We start from the raw sequence: 10,567 nt of genomic DNA on the forward strand, positions 1-10,567 counted from the left end.
GTGGGATTGGATGGGTATATGAAGGTGTATGATACTGTGATTATGGGAGTATGAAGATCACATATTCAATAAGGTTTCTGCACCACTTATGTCAATTAGGTTTTCATTGGATTGTGGGGTGAGAGTTATTGGGAGTTTGAATGGAATAATGTATGTTGAAAAAAGGAAGATGAATCGGGAGAATGTGGAGAGTGGTTTGAGGAGCTTTTTGAGTTTAGGTTTGGAGATGTAGAGGAGGGTTATAAAGACTTCGTCTATTTTTGGTATCAAAGTTGTTAGGACATATGTGTTTTACTTGTTAAGAACATTTGTCATTCTTTTATGTAATTGGCTAATCCTTTGACAAAACTCACTTTACTTGTAATTGGGTAGATTTATGTGTTCTTAATACTTTAAGAAACAAGGTTTCAAGATCAAGTGTTAAAACAATTCAAGTCTGTCCAAGAAACAAGCTGAATAGTGCAAATTCATTAAAGCTCGACAGCTGACTCGACAGCTGCATTTATCAAGCTTAAGAAAGTTGTGTCAACCCCGTGTGCTCGACACCTGCTCGACAACTCCTATCTGTCGAGGTTTAAGAATTTCAGAATTCTAATATGATTTTCTTATGATCCGTGAATGTGTCTTTGGGCCTTCTTTTCTCCTAACCCTAAACATATAAAAGGATTATTTTAAGGGCCGTTAAAGAGGACACAAGTTGCATAAGCATTGAGAAAACTTTGCTCAAGCAAATTGTGACTGGAGATAGAGTTTTGCCCTAGTTCATCTCTTTTAAAGAAGTTGTTGTGTTTGTACACTGTAGGGTTTTATGACCAAGCATCTTCTTGATCTTTATCGTGTGGATGAACTGAAAAACTTTGCAGCCAACAATCTTCTCTAGTTGGTGATTGAAGTCGCGTACTGGAATCCGCGCAATTGGTTAGTCATGTACTTAGGAGCCGTGCATCAAAATGAGAAATTGTCACTACAGAACAAGTCCAATTGAGTATTGGGGTAAGGGTTCAATTGTAGGTTGGCATAAGATACTGGGATTTTTTTACTTGTAACCGCTTGTTGTGATAATAGTGGAATTTCGAGAGTGGTGACCTTAAAATCACCTAGTGAGGTTTTTGCCATGTAGGTTTTCCCCATTTGTAGACAAATCACCGTGTCAATTTATTTTCCACTGCATACTTTAGTTATTGGTGATTTATTTGTGCTACCACGTGCTTTGCATGTTAATTTGATTAATTAATAAACTTGGGTAATTAATCAATTAATCCATCCCAAGGAGTCAATACGTTTTTAGCCTATCAAGTGGTATCAGAGCAGGCACACTTTGATTAGATTTAATCTTTGTTGTGTTGATTCATTGACCACTGCTGTCATAGCTATAACCGGCTTGAAGAGATCTTTGTTTTCAAATACATCTTGTTTTTCTAATCTTTATTTGTTTGAGTGTTTCAGAAAATACAAGTCTAAAAATTATTTGAATTCTCTTATAATGACTATTGGAAAAGATCTCAGTTTAACTAGGAAGAAACTAGACTGTCTCAAAATGAAAATGTGCAAAGGAGTTCGTCTGAGAAGAGTAAAGATTAAAGGCTTAGCTTGTAAAAGGCAAATGGGAGAAAGTATCATTCCCACTAATCTATCATCTAAGCACGAAGTGTGTTTTACGATGAAATCCGCATTTAAAGTTATGAACACATGTTTGTGGTATCTTGACAGCAGTTGCTCAAGACACATGACTGGAGATCGATCTCTCTTCAAGGTCTTCGAGTCTAAGAAAGGTGGCAATGTCACTTTTGGTGATGGGAGCAAGTTACAGATTAAAGGGAAAGGAATCTTCTCTCTACCTGGACTACCGGATATTGCAAATGTTCTTTATGTAAAAGGTCTAAGGGTGAACCTATTGAGCATAAGTCAGATATGTGATCAAGACTTCATGGTATTATTTTCAAAGGGAAATTGTCTTGTCATGGATGAGTCTGGAAAGAAACTCATAAGTGGTGTTCACACTTTAGACAATTGTTATGGATTGGTACCTGATGCTGATATTGTGTGCAATAGCATTTGTTTACCAAATAAAGATCTATGGCATCAACGGATGGGACATGCTAGTTACAAGCATCTTTCTATTGTATCTAAGCATGAATTAGTCTTGGGGATGCCAAAGCTTAGTAGAATGAGCAATGTAGTGTGTGGACCATGTTAGCTTGGGAAACAGACGAAAGCGAAGCATCCAGGCACTCAGACATCAGCTACATCTAGGCCATTGGAGCTTCTACATTTGGATCTTATGGGTCAAACTTGAACCGAGTCTCTTGGTGGTAAGAGGTATATCATGGTTATGGTAGAAGACTTCATTAAGTACACTTAGGTCATTCTCCTTCGATCCAAGTCTGATGCTCCTGAGCACAATGAAACTTTGTGCACAAGAATGCAGAATGAAAAGAGCCTAAAGATTGATCGAATTCGAAGTGACCATGGTAAAGAATTCGAGAACTCATATATGGAGTCCTTTTGCACAAGATCAGGTATATCTCAAGAATTCTCTGCTCCTATTACTCAATAGAATGGTTTGGTAGAAAGAAAAAATAGGGTAATTCAAGAGATGGCCTGAGTCATGTTGCATAATAAAGATGTGGCTAGAAACTTGTGGGGAGAAGCTGTTAACACTGCATGTCATACAATAATAGGGTATATTTCAGACCTAGTACCAAAAAGACTCCTTATGAGTTATGGAAATGAAGGAAGCCAAATGTGAAGTATTTCATAATTTTTGGAAGTACTTGTTTCATCCTTAAAGATAGAGAGAATATGGGAAAATTTGACTTCCAGAGCGATGAAGGTATATTTCTAGGTTACTCCTTCACAAGTAAGGCTTATTGGGTATATAACAAAAGAACTATGAAGGTAATGGAGACAGTAGATGTTGTTATTGATGAGTCTTTAGATTCTGGTTCTGAGAAAGGCATTGAGGAACTCCCCAAAGAAATTCTTTCTCCTAAGTCTAAGGAAGTTCAAGAAATTATTGAACAAGAACCTGCATCTCCAAGTACTCCTAGTACTCCCAGTGTTATGGAAGATTTTGTAGATATACCCACTTCACCAGATTCTGAATCTCATAAAGAGAAAGGACCTTCCTCCAGAATTAAATTAAATCATCCTCTAGAAGGTATTGTGGGAAACATGAATGAACTCACATTAAGGAAACCTACAATTGATAAATGTGTTGCTAACTTTGTGTTTTATTCTTGTTATTTGTCACAGGTTGAACCCACAAAAGTTAAGGAAGCATTTCAAGATGAGAGTTGGGTCGCAGCAATGCATGATGAACTGCTTCAGTTTCAGAGGAATGATGTCTGGACTCTAGTACCTAGACCAGAGGGTGAGTACATCATCAGCACAAAGTGGATATTCCGCAATAAGACTGATGAAGAAGGCAATGTGATCCGCAATAAGGCTCGGCTTGTAGCTCAAGGATACTTACAATTAGAAGGAGTAGACTATGATAAAAAATTTGCCCCAGTTGCCCGTATGAAGTCCAGCGGAGTTCTCCTTACCCTAGCATGTCATCTGAAATTCAAACTTTATCAAATGCATGTGAAGACTGCTTTTTTGAATAGGTTACTTAAAAAGGATGTCTATGTGGCTCAACCAAAAGGATTCATTGATCCACGCTTTTCGAATCATGTGTTATACCTCAAAAAGACACTTTATGGTTTGAAGCAAGCCCCTAGAGCTTGGTATGATAGACTCATATAATATCTGATGTCTCATGGGTTCACAAGAGGAAAGGCTGATCAAACTCTTTTTATAAAAAAGGAAGATGGCGAGTTGATAGTTGCTCAAGTCTATGTTGATGATACCATTTTTGGATCAACTAAGGATGAACTTGCTCATGGCTTCTCAAAACTCAAGCAAGCCGAGTTTGAGATGAGCATGATTGGAGAGCTGACTCACTTTCTTAGATTGCAGATTCATCAACGAGATTCAGGTATATTCCTATCTCAATCTAAATATGCTAAGAATCTTGTGAAAAAATTTGGTTTGGAATCTGCTAGTTCTGTTAGAACCCCGTTAGGCAAAAGTGTTGATCATTCTCTATATAGAAGCATGATAGGTAGTCTTCTTTACCTTACTGCTAGTAGACTTGACATTAGTTACAGTGTTGGTGTGTGTGCTAGATATCAGGCTAACCTCAAAGAATCTCATATGACTGCTTTAAAAAGAATTATAAAGTATGTCAAAACCACTGTTGAGTTCGATGTATGGTACAGTAAGGATACAAATAATGTCTTACCTGGGTATTCTGATGCTGATTGGGCTGAGAATGCTGATGATAGAAAGAGTACATTGGAGGGTTGTTTTTATGTGGATAACAATCTTGTCTCCTGGATGAGCAAAAAGTAGAACTCCATCTCTTTATCCACTGCAGAAGCTGAGTACATTGCTGTCGGTAGCTATTGCACCCAACTCTTCTAGATGCAAAAACCCCTTCATGATTATGGTATTTGTTAAGAGCATCTCACCATCTATTGTGACAATACCAGTGCCATCAATATCTCTAAGAATCCGATTCAACATTCTCGAACCAAACACATAGAGATTCGACATCACTTCATTCAGGAGCTTGTCGAAGATAGTATTCTCACTCTTAAGTTTATTCACACCGATGATCAGAAGACTGACTTGTTCACCAAACCTCTTGACAGCAAACATTTTGAATTCCTTCGTCAAAACATTGGTGTTATCTCCATGGATTGATCTCTTTCTCTCCTCTTTCTTCCTCATGCATCTGCATCTAGTTTTATGTTTCGCTTTGCTTAACATATTTTTTTTTGTTTATTTTTAGTTTTGCTTATTTTTGTTTTTCATATAAATTTTAAAAAAAAATTAGAAAAATACAAAAACAGTGTGTGTTTTGTGTACATTGGTACTTGTGTACCTTGGATAGCCATTGAAACAAAGTTTTCTAAACTTTGTATCTTTTGTAGCTTAGATGAGCATCTCTATGTACAACTAAGCAAGTGAGTTTTGAGGCTCGTGTTTGTGATGAGTAAGGTTAAGTGATTTCTTGTACTTAATACTTGTATCACTCTTTTTGACGGGAAGGACTAGAAAATCCTAAGAGAAAGGCATAAATAACCATCTCACCACTGTTACCTGCCAATCATGAATGACATCTGTATGCTCCGTCATAGCAAAAGTGCAATGTCAATGACATTTGTGTGCTTCGGCATAACAAAATTGGAATGTCAAATATCATTAGGTATTTCTTTTCTCTCTCTTATATGCCCATGCATGATATGTTTATTAAAAAGAAAAATATGCAAAGATAAATAAAAAGCAAAAAGATAAATAATGCTTTAAATATGATTGCAAGCGTGTATTTTAGGAGATGTGGGAGTTATAAGATGTACCTCGAAGGTGATAGTCCCTATCAAATAGTTATGACTGTGTGTGCGTTAAAGTGATTTTCTCATATCTCAAATCATCATAACATGTATACACTTATGCAATCTTGCAATGTTTTTCACACACAACATGTAATATTCTTTACTACTCTTGATACATGTGCAGGTACAATGTGATTTGGCCATCACAAGGTTTACATGTGTTAATGTATGCTCACTAAATTGTCTTGACTTGTTTTTGAAATATAAAATTGGTTAGACTTGTTTAGTGTGTGTGTGTGTGTGTGTTTTTGGGATCCATGTACTTAAAATTGTTGTTAAAAGATGGTTTTGAGAGCTTAATATGTTGATTGGATCATTGGTTGAGTTGCATGCTTGATTGTATTCATATCTGTGTTTTTCCCTTCTCGAAAAACTGTTTTTAAAAGCTAGCTCAACAGCTCCTCAACACCTAGCCTATCTGTCGAGCTTCTTAGCTTTTTCTTATCGCAATCTCGACAGCTAGGTGGATTAATCGAGAAAGTTTATGTCCCCTTAATAGCTTATCGACAGTTGGTGGATCGATCGAGCTTCTGTTCTTGTGTCTTTGCTTTGTTCCTCGACACATTCTCGATAGCTTTATCTATCAACGTTGATTTTCTCGACACCTTCTTCTACAGATTTCTTGACACCTCTCAACACCTCTATTTGTCGAGATTTATTGAACGCCTATGTATTGGTTTTGTGCGATCCCATTCTTCATTTATCTCGATCTCCCTTTTGATACCTCTGTCTGTTCTCCTCCCAAACCTCTCTCAATCACTCCAAACTTGTTCCTCAAGGTTTCTTCAAGCTTTTTCAAGTTTTCTTTCACTTGGGAAGCTTCTAATCTCTCATTTTTCATACATTTTCATGTTTTGAAATCTAGGTTTTGGGGTTTTTAAAAAATTTTGGGGTGTTTCAAAATTGATGAGTTATTGTTGAACTTTTGGGATGGGTTTTCACTTAAATGAGTTTAAAATCTCATGCATTGCATCATATTAGCATTATAATATTATTATCATGCATTTAGATGTGTGCAAGTTGATTGTGTGCTGGTAGGATTGGATTGGGCTAAGCCCATGATGAATTTTCTATTGCATGTCACATGTTCATGCATTTCCCATGCATACGTACCCTATTTTCAATATACTTGCTATATTTGAACTGTTTTGGAGCTTTTCTGATTGTCTATTTCTCCCCCCATTCTTTCTATTTACGTTAGTCGTGTCTATGGCACCTAAGCATAAATCTGCTCCATCCCAGAATCCTCTTCGTTTTGGGGTATCGTCTTCATCTGATCCTACTCTCTCTCATCTTCGGTTCTGTGATGAGGATGCCCGAAAGGATTTCTTAGAGAACTTTTCCTGACGAGGCATTCATTCTGAATGCCAAGTCATTCTGGCGGACTTTTCCGACACCGACCTTCCCGATGTCATTCACAGTCGAGGATGGGAGTCACTGTGTAATGTCCCGGTTACCTGTCCTTCAGTGCTTATACAGGAGTTTTACTCCAATATGCATGGAATTAATCGTTCAATACCTAATTTTTTCACTCGCATTCGAGGTACGCGCTTTCCTATCACACCGCAACTTGTTGCGGATGTGTTTTGGGTTCCTAGGGTAGAGTTTCCTGACTATCCTAGTTGTGAGTGTCTGAGGACTGTGTCCAAGGATGAGCTCATGTCTGTTTTCTGCGAGCGCCCTTTTGATTGGGGTGAGCATTAGTTTACACCATGTAGGCCTTTTGCTAAAGGTCCTAGATTCTTGAACATGGTGATGACTTTTGTTTTGCATCCACTCTCTCATTATAACTCCATCACAGAGCCTCGTGCTCGGTTTTTGTTATCCCTCATTGAGCATCTTACTATAGACTTCCCTTCTCATTTTATTCTTTCCATTATAGATGTTCATCTAGATTCGGCATCCTATGATAAGCTTATCTTTTCTTCCATTATCACGATGATTTTACACCATTTTTCCGTCTCTTTTCTATTGTCTGACCATTTCACTTTTATGTGTGCCATAGATGCCGCTATAGTTAAACGTAGTGAGGCACAGTTTAGGTCACGGCAGTTGGATTCAGTAGCTCCTACCTCCCGTTCAGCTCTTTCATCTCAATCTGCTCCAGCCACATCCACCCCTTCCTCTTCCATAGGTGATGTGTCACTCAGAGACATCATGGCACAGTTTTAGTGCATGGATACTTACCTTGATGCACTCATTACTGAGTTGTATCAGGTGAATGTTCGTATTGGCCGTATTGCTAGGCAGTAGGTGACCATGAATGGTTTCGAATCTGAGGCTTCTCCTCCACCTCCTCCAGTGGCTTTTGATGATGATGGCGATGACGATGATGCTTTTGATGATGATGATGGAGATGCTAGCTATACTGATGAGATGTTTGCTTGACACTCTACCCTTTGTCACTCGTGACAAAAAGGGGAAGTAGTTTGGATATGAGAGTAGTCATACTTAGGAGGAGAGTTAGTATAGGACATTTTGTTAAGGGGAGTGTTGATATGAGGGATGTAGTGAGGATATTATGTTTCTTTTCTTTTCTTTCTTTTTTAGATACATTGTTCTTGTACTTTGGGTCTTGTGACCGTTTTTGACATATATTGTACTTATGTTCTTTATATGTTGATGTATATTTTTTTCATCTACCCTTACATGTGTTGTTTCTTTTCTCTTTTTATGCACATGCTTCTTATTAATTTTATGCAATCTATTATTTCTATTTCACACTAAGATGCCTTGATGAGTTTTGTTTAAAGTGATTCAAAAATACAGGTTGTCAAAGTCTACTTGCCATAAACTCTCTTATTGCAAAGTTTTTCAAGAGTTTGTATTAGGATAGATTTTATTGTATTCAACAAGTGAATATGAGTTGAGTGATTTATGACTTCTCTCATATGTTCATTTGTTTATTGTAGTTTTGTCACGGATTGCCAAAGGGGGAGATTGTTACGACATATGTGTTTCACTTGTTAAGAACATATGTCATTCTTTTATGTAATTGATTAATCCTTTGATAAAACGCACTTTACTTGTAATTGGGTAGATCTAGGTGTTCTTAATACTTCAAGAAATAAAGTTTTAAGATCAAGTGTTAAAGAAATTAAAGTCTGTCTAAGAAACAAACTGAATAGTGCAAATTCATTAAAGCTCGACAGCTGCATCTATCAAGTTTAAGAAAGCTGTTTCAGCCCCATGTGCTAGACACTTGCTCGACAGCTCCTATTTGTCTAGGTTTAAGAATTTCAAAATTCTGATCTAATTTTCTTGGGATCTGTGAATGTGTCTTTGGACCTTCTTTTCTCCTAACCCTAGACATATAAAATAATTATTTTAAGGGCCGTTAAAGATGACACAAGTTGCACAATCATTGAGAAAGCTTAGCTCAAGCAAATTGTGACTGAAGACAGAGTTTTGTCCTAGTTCATCTCTTCTGAAGAAGTTGCTGTGTTTGTGCACCATAGGGTTTTGTGACCAAGTATCTTCTTGATCTTCATCGTGTGTATGAACTGAAGAACTTTGCAGCCAACAATCTTCTCTAGTTGGTGATTGAAGTTGCATACTGGGATCCATGCAATTGGTTAGTCATGTACTTTGGAGCCATGCATCAAAATGAGAAATTGTCACTATAGAACAAGTCCAATTAGGTATTGGGATAAGAGTTCAACTGTAGGTTGGTATAAAGTATTGAGATTCCTTTACTTGTAATCGCTTGCTGTGATAATAGTGGAATTTCGAGAGTGATGACCTTAAAATCACCTGGTGGGGTTTTTGCCGTGTAGGTTTTCCCCATTCATAAACAAATCACCGTGTCAATTTATTTTCCGCTGCATACTTTAGTTATTGGTGATTTGTTTGTGTTACCATGCGTTTTGCATGTTAATTTGATTAATTAATAAACTTAGGTAATTAATTAATTAATTCATCACAAGGGGTCAATACGTTTTTGGCCTATCAAAAGTCTTTTCCACTATCTCCTTAATTTAAGTTCTTTATTTTTGTATTTACAACACCACTATAAACATTTATACAATAATAAAGTACATCTTTTTCATAAGAAAACAAGAGCAAGAATAGAAAAGACACTCTTGATAAAAATGTGAGCTTACCATGCGTTTTGCATGTTGATTTGATTAATTAATAAACTTGGGTAATTAATTAATTAATTCATCACAAGGGGTTAATACGTTTTTGGCCTATCAAAAGTCTTTTCCACTATCTTCTTAATTTAAGTTCTTTATTTTTGTATTTACAACACCACTATAAACATTTATACAATAATAGAGTACATGTTTTTCATAAGAAAACAAGAGCAAGAATAGAAAAGACACCCTTGATAAAAATGTGAGCTTGCCTTTGTAAGATTGAGATGTGCTTCCCAAGATAAAAGAATGTTATTTTACACACCACCCTTATTGAAGTTCACCATGTATTTCAATGTTCTTGTGATATTCTCATTTTTTTTCTTCTATTTTGCTACTTTTTTGGTATATTTTTTCCCCCTCTAATGGTTCTTTTCCTCAATTACAAATTACCAAAGTACAATTTTGATCACATTAAAATACATTCCTGATCATAGGTTCTCTCTTTTTATCATTTGGTTTGTTTAATATTTAGTTGTAATTAGAAGTGGGTATTTAAGTTTTACACATTTGAATATGTTTCTCAATGTGCATACTGACTATTTGGTTAATTTCCTAAGACAAGGCATAGTCTTTATAGATAGTAGTAAAATTCTTGAAATTATTTGTATCCATATTTGAATATTAAAATCACATCATTGTTTGACTATACAACCATTAGTGGAGCTAGGAGGCCACCCCTGACTTTGTAAAATTCTTATTTACAGCATTACAAAAACAAAAGAAAGATAAAGTTTAGCTACCAAATTAGTTGTAGCCAAAAGTTATAACTTCATTTTAAAAAATGAGATGGGTTCAAGTTACACCTGGTGTAACTTCATAAGAGTTACACCTTTTTTAGACCATTGATTTGTATTAGATCTAAAGGGGAAAAAAAAGTCATGGCCATGTCATTATTGTTCCCTAGAAATTAGTAACTAAGTAATTAATTCTTATTATTAAAAATAGAAAAATAAAAAACAGCATTAACTCTCTGCTCTCCATCAT

This window comes from Quercus suber, unplaced genomic scaffold (genome assembly GCF_002906115.3).
Source record: "Quercus suber isolate HL8 unplaced genomic scaffold, Cork oak 2.0 scaffold_71, whole genome shotgun sequence".
NCBI classification, from domain to species: domain Eukaryota; kingdom Viridiplantae; phylum Streptophyta; class Magnoliopsida; order Fagales; family Fagaceae; genus Quercus; species Quercus suber.